Here is a 14,235-nt window from a genome sequence, read left to right as displayed (position 1 = left end):
TCACAACAAGATTGCGTCGCCACCACCACCCTGCTGCGACCCCGGCTCACCACCAGCAGCCCCGCCGCCACCGCCAGACATGTGCTGCCCGATCTTGGACACGGCCCGGTTGGCCGCGTCGATCTTGGCCTTGATCTTCTCGGCATCGTCCAAGGCCATCTCAGCACGGAGCTCGGCGACGGCCGCCTCGATCTCCGACACCACCTCCGCGGGGACCTTGTCCCGGTACTCGCCCAGGCTCTTCTCCACGCTGTACATGGTGGTGTCCGCGGTGTTCCGCACGTCGATCAGGGCCTTGTGCGAGTGCACCTCAGCCTCCTGCACCATCTTCTGGATCTCCGCCTCCGACAGGCCGCCCGAGGACCGGATGGTGATCTGCTGCTCCTTGCCCGTCGCCTTGTCCTTGGCCGACACCGTCACGATCCCACCTCGACCTGGGGCGTGCCGTGCCCCTCGGTGCTGGCGGGATGCCGACCAGGTCGAACTCGCCTAGGAGCTTGTTGTCTGTTGACATCTCACGCTCGCCTTGCAGCACCTTGATGCCCACTTGCGTCTGGTTGTCAGCGGCGGTTGACAACACCTGCAGTGCAGATATTAAGAGCGCCGACATTATATTGTTTCTTGTTAGTATGTTGTGCTGCCAAAACAATATCATGTACATGCCAAGCAAGCTGCTCAACACATGTTAGATGAATAAAAGTACGATTCATCTTAGGAAATGTACTATCACAGAAAAGGCAAACCGAAGGTTCTATTATGGCATAAGGATGAATCAGTACTCTGCTATGAGGGAAAAGCCAGCTCCATGAATGCCATCAGAAGGCACAGACATAGCTAATGCTAATTGATCCTCTTAGGAAATGCACCAAGAGGTGAAAGCAAGTAAGCAAGCTAATAGTACTACAGAGATTGGTAAAAAAGAAAAACTTGTCACTATCAGAGGACATGACCAAAAACTACAGTACAATGTTCAATTGCGAACAACAATCATCAGTAACTGGACACAAGTTTAACATGACAAAAACAATGTTCAATTGCACCATCTATCAATGACTGGACACAAAGCCATCACATAAACATCTCAAGTAACTAGAACAAAAATGAAAAGAACATCTAAACAGAGGAAGATCGGCGATACACAATCAGCAAAAATGACAAGAACATGCAACACTAGTTCATAGTACTTGAGAACCATGGAGTATTATACTACTAGTTCAGGAGGAGTGAAACGTGGTTTACCAACCTGGCTTTTCTTGGTGGGGATGGTAGTGTTCCTGGATATCAGTCTGGTGAAGATACCACCAAGAGTCTCAATACCAAGTGACAGCGGGGTAACATCAAGGAGAAGAAGCTCCTTCACATCTCCACGGAGAATGCCACCCTGAATAGCAGCACCCATGGCCACAGCTTCATCTAGGTTGACTCCTTTGCTAGGGGCCTTGCCAAAGATCTCAGAGACTATCTCCTGCACTTTCGGAACCCTTGTCATTCCACCGACGAGAAGGACCTCATCAACATCCTTGGTGGTTATGCCGGCATCCTTCAAGCAGCTCTTGCACGGCTCTCTGGTCCTCTCAATCAGACTGTTCACCAGAGACTCAAATTTTGATCTTGTCAGTGTGATGTTCAGATGTTTTGCTCCACTGGCATTAACAGTGATGAAGGGAAGATTGATTTCAGTCTGGGTTGTTGAGGAGAGTTTGATTTTTGCCTTCTCAGCTGCTTCACGCAGTCTCTGCAGGGCCAATCTATCCTTTGACAGATCGATATTTTTAGTGTTTTTGTACTCGCTCACTAAGAACCCCAACAGAGTATTGTCAAAGTCTTCTCCACCCAAGAAAGTGTCGCCGTTTGTTGCTTTGACCTGTCAATCAAGAACATAATCAATCAACATATCAGCAATGGAAACGAAGCATTTATATAACAACTTAATTAATTTCCTTACTGAAGCAAACTACTGCTAATTAAGAGACAGGTTACAACAAGCATCATTGAAGTAAGCTGGAACGGTAATGACAGCCTTGGAAATAGACTTGCCAAGGTAAGACTCAGCTGTCTCCTTCATCTTGGTCAGCACAAACCCACCAATCTGGCATTTTGTGTAAAAGGGGTTCAAGACCGTAGATGCGAGCAATCCTTTTTTTTTTGCGGGGGTAAAAGGGTTGTATTACTCAAGAGCATAGAAGTTCATCCCTACACAAGCTAGGGATGTTAGCCGGGCCAGAGCGGAGCCAAACCACCGTACGGTCCTTCGTTCTACCAAAATTTGCTAAAACATGGCTTACATTATTTTGCTCTCTAGAGATATGAGTAACACTAGACTCCCTAGAACCCAAAAGAAGCTTGACCTCTGAAACCACCATTGCATGTTCGGATCAGTCTTGTCCCGTCGCCTTGATCAACGATATTGCATGCAGGCAATCGCATTCGAGGGCGATTGGTAGCTCAGTCCACTATAAGGCCAGTGCGAGTCCTTCCCGGCACCCTGCCAGCTCGGCATGAAGTGGGTTAGGGCACGAACGCAGGGCTCTGCATGCAGAGAAGATGATGGCGCCATCATGACCGCGTAGAACCATGCCGGAGCCCGCCGTACCATCCTCGTGGGCGAAGGATCCGTCGACATTCAGCTTAGCCCACCCATGCGGCGGTGGGTGCCACTTTCAAGGAAGCTTTGGTCCCGTCGACACATGCGAAGATCGCCGCACCGCCCCTTCATGCTACAGAACCATCTTCCCCTTATCCCAATCTCCTGTTGGGAATTGTTGTACACCCAACAGCGAGGAAACATAGCTCTGTAGGAAGCGTCGAGAGACCTCCATAGGCGGTGGTTTCTTGTCATGTTGGATCTCATTATGTATGAACCAACACCTCCACATCACCATGATGACTCTGAGACGGTCACCCTCCTCACACTCCGCCAAGAGGTTCAAGAACCATTCCGGCCCCGTGTTCCGTATGGATGTGACTTTGGGAATTCTCCACACCTCCGCCATGGTACGCCACAAATCCACAGCCCGTGGGCACCTGCAAAACACATGATATGTGTCCTCTCGCTCGAGACCACATAGTGGACATATATCAGATACCTCCATATGGCGATCAAATTTGTTAGCCCAAGTAGCAAGTGCATTTGTAGCCACCCGCCAACCAAAGACACGCACCTTCGGAGGAGCAGGGCACCTCCATAAAAATGCCCAGACGGCACGTCGCCCGTCCGGTGCCCTGCTCGCCGCGACTGAAGAGGGACGCAACTTGTCCTCGAGCGCCAGCCTGTATGCGCTACGCACGGTGAAGATACCAGTGCGTTCGGCACCCCATGCAATAAAATCATCTCCCAGCCTTGGAGATGCCTTGATCTTCAAAATTTGTTGTACGTCAACCGGCCAGAACACCTGCTGGAGCAAATCAACGCGCCAAGCACCATTGTCATCCAGCAGCTCGCTCACCCTCCTCAACCTGCAGCGCCCTTGTTGAGTTATTGGAGGACGCCCAATGGGGTGGGGGATCCATGAGTCTCTCCAAATGCGAACAGATAGCCCATTACCAATGCGCCAGACCAAGCCCTTCTTCAATAGATCCAAGCTATGCACTATTGACTGCCAAGTTTGCGAAGCGTTAGTGAAGAAGACTGTGTCCTCTAGTTTGCCAATCCTTATTAATTCTCCTTCATTGGCACGCACGCCATATTTCACCTGCCGCTCTACTAGGCCCTGGCTATCATTGTTTCTTCTTCTTCTATCCGCTTCCTCTCAATGGCATGTGGGGCCATGTCTTAACTAAGTTCACCTAGCGCCGAGGCCAGCATATCAGCAGTGACAGAAGACTCCTGGTTCTGGCTTTTCGGCTTTCTCTTTTTCCCTTCATTTTGGTTTTCCAGTTTTTTCATTTTGCTTTTTTGGGTTCCTGGTTCATTTAATTCCGGTTTATTGGGTTTTTTTGTTTTGCTTTTTCATGCAAAACCTAATTTTGAATATCTCATGTAACAAATCCAACATGAAAATGATTCGTGATTTGAACGCAAGGTTCAAGAGATAACACATTTTGGGGCAAAAATCTACTAAAAAAAACTCCCAGATTGCACTGCATGTGCGCCACTTGTCCACACCAGAGAAGGTGGGAGTGGCTTTTGAGAGAGATACCCCTTAATTTAGTAAGGGACGACGGGTGAGTTAATTGGTCCGGCACATTTTTCGGTAGCAAAACATACAAGACGTTTTGGTTTTCTTTTCTCCGCTGTTCTTTACATATCCTTTTTTATATTTATTTTTAATTCTTTTTTTTCAAAAACCACACTGTTCTAAAACAATGGCCGCAAATTTGAAATATATTTGCCCTTTTGAACTATAATGTTCTGTTTTCCAAAAATGTTCGCAGTTTTGAAAAAAAATCACATTTTAAAAACATTGTTCCGAATTTTGAAAACTATTCACATTTTTTTCGTAGCTTCAAAAAAGTATCAACATTTTAAAAATATTCGGATTCCAAAAAATGTTATTTTTTTAGAAAAAAACTGATCAAAAATTGAAAATTTGTCACATTTTTTAAAATTTGTTCGCTTTTCCAACAATGTTCCAAGTTTTTTCCAAAAAAATGTTCTCAGATTTTCTAAAATGTTTGCTGCAATGCCTTGTTCCAGCTTTGCAGATGCTTGGTCGATCTCTGCAGTACTTTCTTTTTTGAGAAAATCTCTGCAGTACTTGATCCAGCGCTACTGTGCATTTCCAAATTGCTTCCCTGTGCTATTAATGGGCCGGCCCACTCGGGCCCCTGTGCGAAAGGGCGACTACTTGTCGCAAGGAGCGGCATATAGGAGTTGCCGCAGTTGCGTGTACACAAATTTTTCTTCTTTTTATTACCACCCTTCTAATTTTAGTTCCAGATCCTATTCCCTGTATGGGTTGGGGAATAGCAAACACACGCAACCGGGAGCAACTAGTTAACGAGCGCTCCTTCGGGAGCCTCGCAACGATCAGCGCCACTTTGCGCGTTCTCAGCCATTCGTCACGTGTCGCGCTCTGGACGCTCCCTTCGAATTTTGTTTTTTTTTATTTTTCCGCACGCGTTTTCGGCTTTTTAAACGTTTTTTTTTCTTTTTTTTCGATGTTTTGTTTTTCCCCCGGTCTTTCTTAGCTTTTCGATCAAAAAAAATTTGCGCAAAATAATGCGTTTTCTTTTTTTTTCCTTTCACGAAAGTCACGGTTTTTCTTCCGCGAGAGGCACGGTTGTGCTTTAGCGAGAGTCACGGCTGTGCCTTTCGGAAACAAAAAAAAATGCGTTTCTGTTTTTTTTTCTTTCGCGAGAGTCACGGTTGTGCTTTCGCGAGAATCACGGTCGTGCCTCTCGGAAAGGGAAAAACAGAACGCGTTTTCTTTTTTTTTTCTTTCGTGGGAGTCACGATTTTGCTTCCGCGAGAGGCACGGTTGTGATTACGCGAAAGTCACGGCCGTGCCTCTCGAAAAGGGAAAAAATACGCGTTTTCTGTTTTTTTTTTCTTTCGCGAGTGTCATGGTTTTGCTTTCGCGAGAGGCACGGTTGTGCTTTCGCGAGAGTCACGGCCGTGCCTCTCGGAAACGGAAAAAAAAGTGTTTTCTGTTTTTTTCCTTCCATGAGAGTCACGGTTTTGCTTCCACGAGAGGCACGGTTGTGATTTCGCGAGAGGCACGGGCGTGCCTCTTTCGGAAAGGGAAAAAAACCATGCTCCTGGTTTGGTTTTTTTGCCCGATTTTTTTGTCTGGTTTTTTCGTGAAAAAAAAAGTTTGTCAAAACCTATCTACATGGGATCTAGTTTTGAAGATCTCGACGCGAGAAATCCAATGGTGAAAACGGTTCGAGATTTGGACGCACGGTTTAAGAGATAAAACGTTTTGAATAAACGAATCTACGAAAAAAGGAAAAACTCCCAGGTTGCAACAAGTGGCGCGCTGCATGTGCGCCACTTGTCGCGACCTGGGAAAGTGGAGTGTTCTTTGCAACGAGTACTCCTTAATTAGTGATTTCGCACGCAACCTCCCCCTATAAATGCCTAGTATATGGGCTAACCTCCTCCTGCTTTTTCTTTTGCGTTTATGTTTTTTTGTTCCTTTTATTCTTTATTTATTTTACATCTTCTTTCATTTTTTCATGAGATACCACTTCCTGAATTTTGGGAACAGTTTTAAAATTGATGAAAAAAATATCAAAATCAAAGAACATTTTCTGAAATCTAGAAACATTTTTTGGAATACAAACTAATTTTTAAATTCATGAAGCTATTCCGAAATATGGGAATATTTTTTCAAATTTATGGAGTTTTTTGAAATTCATATGGGAATAATTTTCGAATTCATGAACATTTTTTGAACCGTGAAACATGTTTTCAAATTAGTAATAATTTTTTAAAATTATTCGTATGTCTAAAATTTGTGGACAATTTTTTAAATTAGATGATTTTTTTTAAGAAACAGGAAAGTTTTTTTAGATTGGTGAACATTTTTAAAAACTTGTAAACATTTTATTAAGGCTTTTGTATTTTCATGCCCCTTGTTGCTTAGTTGTGCTCTATTTTCCCCCGCCCATCTAACATTCCCCGGGTTTTCCCTCCTCTAGTAAGCTCAACCTCATATATGTCCAAATGGGGCTTCCCGTCGGGTTAAAGTTGTTGACCGTTACTTAGCTTGGTTACTCAGCGTGGGACCCATGAAATGGTGACGGGTGGGGCTGGGTAGGAGACGACTGGGTCATGTCTCTCTAAAAAAGGGACCCCAAAAAGAGTCTCTCTCTCTCTCTCTCATTTCCCAACATAAGAAGAAGAACCAGAAGATAAGACTATGCTTCAGAGCTCAAAATGCATCATGGATTTTTAGAATTATTTCATAATATATGAAGACTTATGGGGCAAGAATGGGCAAGAGGGGAACCACCAGAGGCTCACACACCCTGGTAGCGCCCCCCCCCTATGGTGCGCCATGTGGCCGTATGGCCTGTGGCCCCTCTGCCAATGTCCTTTGGCTGTAAATTATACTTTGCCCTAGAAAAATATCACAGAAAATCCTCGGGACTTTCTGCTGCCGTCTGTGAGGCGGAACTTGCGTGGAGCACTTTTGCTCTTCGACATAGCGATTCTGTCGAGGAAATTTCTCTCCGGGAGGGGGAAATCGAAGCCTTCATCATCACCAATGCTCTGTTCATCGTGGGGATTATCCTCTTCATCGACACCTTCACCGGTACCATCTCATCTCCGAACCCTAGTCTTGTTACCAGCAATCATGTGAAGTTTATTCCTGTTCAATGTTTTAATATTATATTGTGTTGTTCTTTCCTCTAATGGTGTTATGTGAACGTCGACTACATCACACTCCACCATCTTTGGACCTAGAGGAAGGCATTGTGAAATTAGTTTGTAGATGATGGGTTACAGGAGTGCTAGAAATTCAAACCCTAGATTGAGAATTATTCCATAAGGGTCTACTTTAGATCCCATTATACTTGTGGATCATCAATAATATGTCTTATAATAGTTGCATATGCGATACGCCGATTAAAATATGACTAACTTGGAAATGGATGGTTGGATTGATGATGGCAACGATGGCTATGGAGATGAGATGGGAAATGGCGGCGGCTAGGGTTGGAGGACGGTTCTGGTGCTCTGTTTCATGAATGGTGCTTTCCATGTTGGGAATTTGTTGTCGCCCCTTTTATAACTCCTGGCCAGGTGGATCTCCTGGTGCTGACTTCGACTGGTATGAGCAGGCGTGGTCATACCAAGTGTCATCTTGCGCTCTATTGCGTCCGGAATTTCTTCGTGTTGACTTTCCTTTTCCCCAAACTTCACCCTATTACTCCTAAAATGTTTCTTGTTGATTTATCTCTTCCATCAAACTTCGTGTTTCCTCGTACGTGGTGATTCTCTTCCATGTTTAGGCTCTTTTCCCGCAGAAACACATTAAACAAAGGATTTCGTGATCACTAGCATTCATTAGTCATTAGTGACAATATTGGAGGAAATTTCTCATAAATGCCAGGATTATTCATTTTATACAATGGTGTGATGAGCGCAAAAATGTCCTTCATCGGATCCTTGCTCTCCAACACGAAGAATGAGAAAGAAACAAAAAAGAGATATAAAAATTAGGGTAAAAAGTAGTAGATGAGTTTGCGATTGTATTTTTTTTCTAATTGGCCATCACCTCTAATTTACGGGCCGTTGTTGTAGTGCACTATTTTAATTGTAACTTTTGCATACAATCTTGGATTGAGATGATTCAAAAAGCAAAAACGCTTGTCTTGACACGACAAAGGATTTTATGCAGAACACGGTGCGGTGTTTTTTCTGCTCGCGTGGTGCGCTGCAACCCCACGCGCGGGCACGGTGCGGTGATCTTTTTTCCCTCGCGTGATACCGTGCGCTCGAGGCCTTCGTTGTGACTACCACTCTAGAAGGCTTTATATGTTAGATGAGGATGTCATATCGCTCGTACGTGGCCATATATATAAGCATCTTCTCAATTTACTAGAACAATGCCCATGCATTGCAACGGGGTATAAATCTTCTAGTACGTCGGCTTGTGATTTACCTGTCTATAATAACGTGATTGTGTAAATAAATGATCATCAAATTCTGCCCATGAATTACCTTGATCCGAAGTTTGGTAAGTAAATTAAAGTGAAACTGGTTCAAAAGGTAAGTAATTAAGTTGATTTATTATCATATAAGGAAGGTTGGACTAAGGAGTGGTGCGAATAAAGATGAAATGGGAACCTTACATTCTTTTTAAATAATAGAGATTAGCTGGCTCACTACCGTCTGTCTACCCAAGCAAGGCCTTGCGTATGCAACACTCGCATTCAAGTACCGTACGTCCATGCCTGCCTGCCACCAGCGCCCTACGTAGATGGAGGCCAGCAGGTCATCGTCGTTGCTTCCGGCGGCTCTCCTCCTGGCCCTGGGCCTCCTCCTGAGCCGCCCCGCCGCCTCCAGCCCTCCGCCGGACGCGGTTTCCTGCGCCCGCGGCACGTCCGACTGCATCCTCGCCAAAACGCCAATGTCTACGGCTCCTTCCCGGACCGCACCGCCTGCCGCGCGGCTGACGCCACGTTCCCGCGCACCGAGGCGGAGCTGGTGGCCGCCGTGGCGGCCGCCGCGGCGGCCAAGCGCAAGGTGAAGGCCGTCCCCGGGCACTCCCATAGCTTCCCCAAGCTGGCCTGCCCGGGCGGCCGCGACGGCACCATCATCAGCGTCGACGCCGCCAAGGGGCTGATGACCGTGGAGGGCGGCATGGTGCTCCGGGACCTGATCCGCGCCGCCGCCGCCGTGGGGCTCGCGCTGCCGCACTCGCCCTACTGGTACGGCGTCAGCGTCGGTGGCCTGCTGGCCACGGGCGCTCACGGGAGCTCGCTGTGGGGGAAGGGCAGCGCCGTGCACGAGTACGTGGTCGGGATGAGGATCGTCACGCCAGCGCCGGCGAACCAGGGGTTCGCCGTTGTCAGGGAGCTCGGCACCGACCACCCCGACCTGGACGCGGCCAAGGTCTCGCTCGGCGTCCTTGGCGTCGTCTCCCAGGTACGTACCTACTCCTACACGTGTAGTATAGTTGCCAATGCGCATGCATGCCAATGTGCTGAAGTGGGTTTTGTGTTACTTGCTTGCCTACGAAAGCTTGGCTGTCTTGGTACGTGACGCATACATACATACATACATACATACACACACCGGTGAACATACAGCTTACAGTTTTTGTATATATCGCTTCGATGTACACAAATGTTCACATTTTTGTATGTGTAATGTTCCTATAAAAAAAAGTCACTAGACAGGGTAATCCCATCCTTATGTGTGTTGTGTGTCATGCTTGCGCAGGTTACTTTGCAGTTGCAACCGATGTTCAAGCGGTCCGTCACGTTCCTGGAGCGCGACGACTCGGACCTGGCGGCGCAGGTGGCCGTGTGGGGCGACCTACACGAGTTCGGCGACATGACATGGCTGCGGCGCCAAGGCAAGGTCATCTACCGCGAGGATGACCGTGTCGATGTCTCGTCGCCCGGCGATGGCCTCAACGACTACCTCGGCTTCCGCTTCTTCCCGATGCTCGGGCTCATCGTCGCGAGAGTCGCGGAGGAGCATGTGGAGGAAAGCAACGACATGGCACGATGCCTAGCCGCGGGGGTGCTGCCCGCCTTGTTCCCCATGCAGGCGTATGGCTTCACCAACGACAGTTCCTCCTTCACGGGATACCCGGTGGTCGGGTACTAGCACCGCATCCAGGCGTCCAGCTCGTGCATCGATGCCAAGGGCACCCTGCTCCGCTCCTCATGCACGTGGGACCCACGCGTCCGGAGCCTCTTCTTCTACAACTCGGGCTTCAGCGTCGCGCTCTCCAAAGCCCCGACTCTGGTCGCCGACATGCAACGACTTCGCGACCTCAACCCACGCGCCCTATGCAGCCTCCACGCCAAGATGGGCGTGCTCATCCGCTACGTTGGGGCCTCCTCCGCCTACCTCAGCAAGACGGAGGACTCGGTCAACTTTGACTTCACCTATTACCGGAGCTACACCCAAGGCAGGCCGCGTGCTCACTCTGATGTGATCGATGAGCTCGAACAGATGGCTTTGTTAAGTATGGCGTCGTCCCGCAATGGGGCAAGAACCACAACTTCGGCTTCGACGGCGCCATCACCAAGTGCGCAAAGTCCGGCGAGTTCCTCAAAGTGAAGGAGAGGTACGACCCAGATGGGGTCTTCTCTAGTTAGTGGAGCGACCATGTGCTCGGCATCGATGGGAGCCCCAACATCGTTCACAAGGGTTGCGCCATCGAAGGGCTCTGCATATGCTCTCACGACTCGCATTGCGCGCCAGAACAAGGCTATTACTGTCGGCCTGGAAATGTGTACGCGGAGGCAAGGGTATGCTCGTTCCGACCCACCTCACACCGTGACCACAACGACAAAACATGAATCTAGTCATGGATGGGTCAAGAAGTGGTGCGATCTAATGTTGAATTAGTATGCTTTTGTAAGCGGTGTGTTGATTTACTTCATTCTCTTCCACATGGTTATCTAAATCATTTTTCCGTAGATAAGTGATTTATATCCATACATGCGCTGGAAGCCGGTTGTAGGTTTAAGAGCATCTAAGCCGGGCTTGGCAAATCCGGTCCCCTATATGCCCGTAGGCGCGTTCACGGGACGCTTGCCGGCCTCTCATATGTGCTGCCGCACATTCATATGTCTCAAATGCGGAGCCTCAAATCCACGTAATCCATGCACATCGATCATACGAGACAAATTGTCCGAATTCAATTGTTCAAAACAAGCAAAGAAAATCATAGTTCAACAAAACCGGACATGCCAAAATGAAATAAATGTCTGAGCGTGACGGATGCCTCGTTGGCTGGCCGGATCACTGGTCGGACGCCATCCATGCGGCCTGCTCCGAGTCCATCCTTGCATCCTGCTCTGCCTGCATCTGGGCCGCATGCTCCACTTGCATCTTTGTCGCATGGTCCACTGCTACCGCAACCGCCCTCGTCGCCTCGTATTTCCTACCCCTGTTGTCTCCTTCTTCTTCGCCGCAAGCCCACTTCTTTGCACGGTCATCCAAGAGGGTTTCATCCGCCGGCATGATCTTGGCATCCTCCGTGTCTCGTGCGAGTTGGAACCTCCTCTTCTCAACCTCAATCTCTCCAAATGTCTTGGCCTTCTTGAGCTCCCATTTGATCGCCGGCTCTTACTTCTCCAACTCGATCTTCCCCCTCTCAATTTGCAGCTTCTTCTCCTCCCTCTTCCGGTCTCAATCCATCATCTTCTTTTGTGAATCCAACATGAGTTGTACCTCTCCTCTTTCTTGTTCTCCCTCGCCGAAAAAGGCCCGTCCAAGCGGAGGACATTTTTGTAGCCACGGCGTCACGGGAGGCCCTTGCCTTCTCCCACTTGTTTCCCATGACTCGGCGGTTATCCTTTGGCACGGTGGGTCTTCCATTCTCGACGACAATATCTTCCTCTTCGTCGTCCAATCCAATTGATCGGTGGAAGTTTGAGCCATTATTCCTCTTTTTGCTGGCCTTGAGACCGGGCACGAGTTGTGTCCACTTTGGCACTCCGTTGAATATGACCCAACAATGGCTAAAAACAAATGGATGCTTCTCCATTTCTTGATACATAGCACACCGACTAGCAAACAAAATATGCATGAGCTTGAGAATGCAACAAAACCAAGCACATGCAAATGATGACAAGATGAAGTAGTTGAGTTTACGTGAGTTGCCACTCCCATCCCACTTTGAGGGCGGTCGGTCACTTGTGAGTAGTAGCCAACACATTTGTTCACCTCCCCTTGAATGACCCCCCATCGATGTTGGAGAGATGCCGCATTGTGGTCTGTCACGGTAGGATGTGGCTCCACATATTCCTTTTGTCCGTGATACTCCTTTCAAATCTTCTCCCAATATTTTCCCCTTTGGCTCGGTGCCACATATTGGATTTATTTTTATGGCCAACCAAGCTTTAACCAACAAGATGTCCTCAAAACTTGAGAATGCCAGACCTATTGCCTTCGCCGTCATTCCCTTCTTCTTCTTGCTCTGTTTGGGATCAGATGTTGTCTCAACTTCAAATGTGGTGCCCCCCAATTCGTAACCCATTTGGGTCGGACCATGATTGTCATTGATCATGTCCGACTGAAACACCTCCTAAATGATCGTTGTTTGCAAGCATTCATCATGTACGAAATGAATAGCGGCCTATGCAAAACATTGAAATGCCATATGCAAAGTTGATTGGGCAGGAGCAACAAAAACTGTATTGACTCTTGTTGTGTCATTCCTTCGAACAGGTTGTGGGAAGACCGGGCGCCGCCGGCGCTCATGCTCATCCGCGCCCGAACGAGCTGCGGCGATTGACATACGTCAACCGCCAGCATCTGCGAGGGGCGGAAAGCTGTCCGGAATGCCCAACCGGCCGTCTGATTCTCCTCTGTTCCAACGTGGTCCGACGACGCAATCCATGTCGGCAGACTGATGGATGGGGTGCGGGGTTCCGGACGCGGCGGGGGGACAACTGCTCATCCATGTTTTATGTCCAAGTCAAACTTATGTATTTTTGAACAAGATTATAGAATAAAATGCCAACATCTGCAATACAAAAAAAATACTTTTGTGATGGATCTAATGATAAAAATTTGGTATAGTACATATTAATATTTTTTTAATTTTTTTTGGTCAAACACCTTATATTTTGGAATGGATGGAGTAAGTAATAAGGACATCTCCGATGCCGACCCCCTAAAACAGACACGGTATTTGTTCGCGGGCCGGTCTGGACTGGTGTCCGGACATGGATACGGGAGGCGGCCATCCAACCATATACCTTAAATGTCCGTTTTTTAATTAACTAAAAAAACAACATTTCACCAAATTCTTTCGCAAATTAACAGCTTTTTGCCAACATGTTATAGAGAATCTCTATCTCTACTATTTAAAAAGAACGTAACGTTCCCATTTCACTTCTCTTTCGTCTAACCTTCCTTATATACGTCCAATTCTTTCCTTCTCCTCTTTGATCTTTTCCTCCCATCTTTGATTTTTCTCCCATCCATTATCCCTAAAATAGAATCAATTGTCTCATGTTTTATTAACTTACCAAAATAAAAACATATTTATATGGTATAAGTCATTAAATTCTTACGAAATAAGTGCTTAACAATAAAATAACAGGTAAATCATCACAATTGCATAAAAAACTAGCTAAAATTTTAGGGCATCAATATAAAAATAGACAATGCAGTCCCGGGCTAATCTAATGGAATGCTTATACTGTCGTTGCAACACACGGGCAATTGTTTAGTCTTAATAAAAAAACCCTAATAACACAACTAATCACCGTAAGATGTACACCTTCCGCCAAATACCTGAATCTATTGCAAAGCTTCCGCCGAATGCCCAAATAGTAACCGCCATCCGTCTTTTAACATGCATCAATTAACAACAATGGGCAGCGGACTTCGGCCGTCCGGACGAAGTGGTGGGGTACATGACGGCTCTTGGTTTATCATAAGGATGTCTGGACTCTTATAAAGTCTCTCTTTGTTTGGTTTTGATTTACGGAAAACAGACGTTCGAACCGCTTTGTGGACTGATGGGTGCCGCGTTGGATGGCGAATTGTGTCCGGACGGCGTGGGCGATTTGAGGGTCCGGTTTGGAGATGCCACGAAAACACACAAGTTTGCATCGTGCTTATAGCACACTGAGGAGTGGGGCCAA

General features: G+C 47.3%; 2 pseudogenes; one reads left to right on the top strand and one right to left on the bottom strand.

Annotated features, from left to right (window-relative positions):
- On the bottom strand, nucleotides 1-2,993 carry LOC125507542 (annotated as a pseudogene).
- Nucleotides 2,994-8,873: 5,880 nt separating this feature from the next.
- On the top strand, nucleotides 8,874-11,011 carry LOC125507541 (annotated as a pseudogene).
- The last annotated feature ends 3,224 nt before the right edge of the window (nucleotides 11,012-14,235 follow it).

The sequence above is a fragment of the Triticum urartu genome, chromosome 5 (assembly GCF_003073215.2).
Source record: "Triticum urartu cultivar G1812 chromosome 5, Tu2.1, whole genome shotgun sequence".
NCBI lineage: Eukaryota > Viridiplantae > Streptophyta > Magnoliopsida > Poales > Poaceae > Triticum > Triticum urartu.
This window is presented reverse-complemented; position numbering and strand designations above follow the sequence as displayed.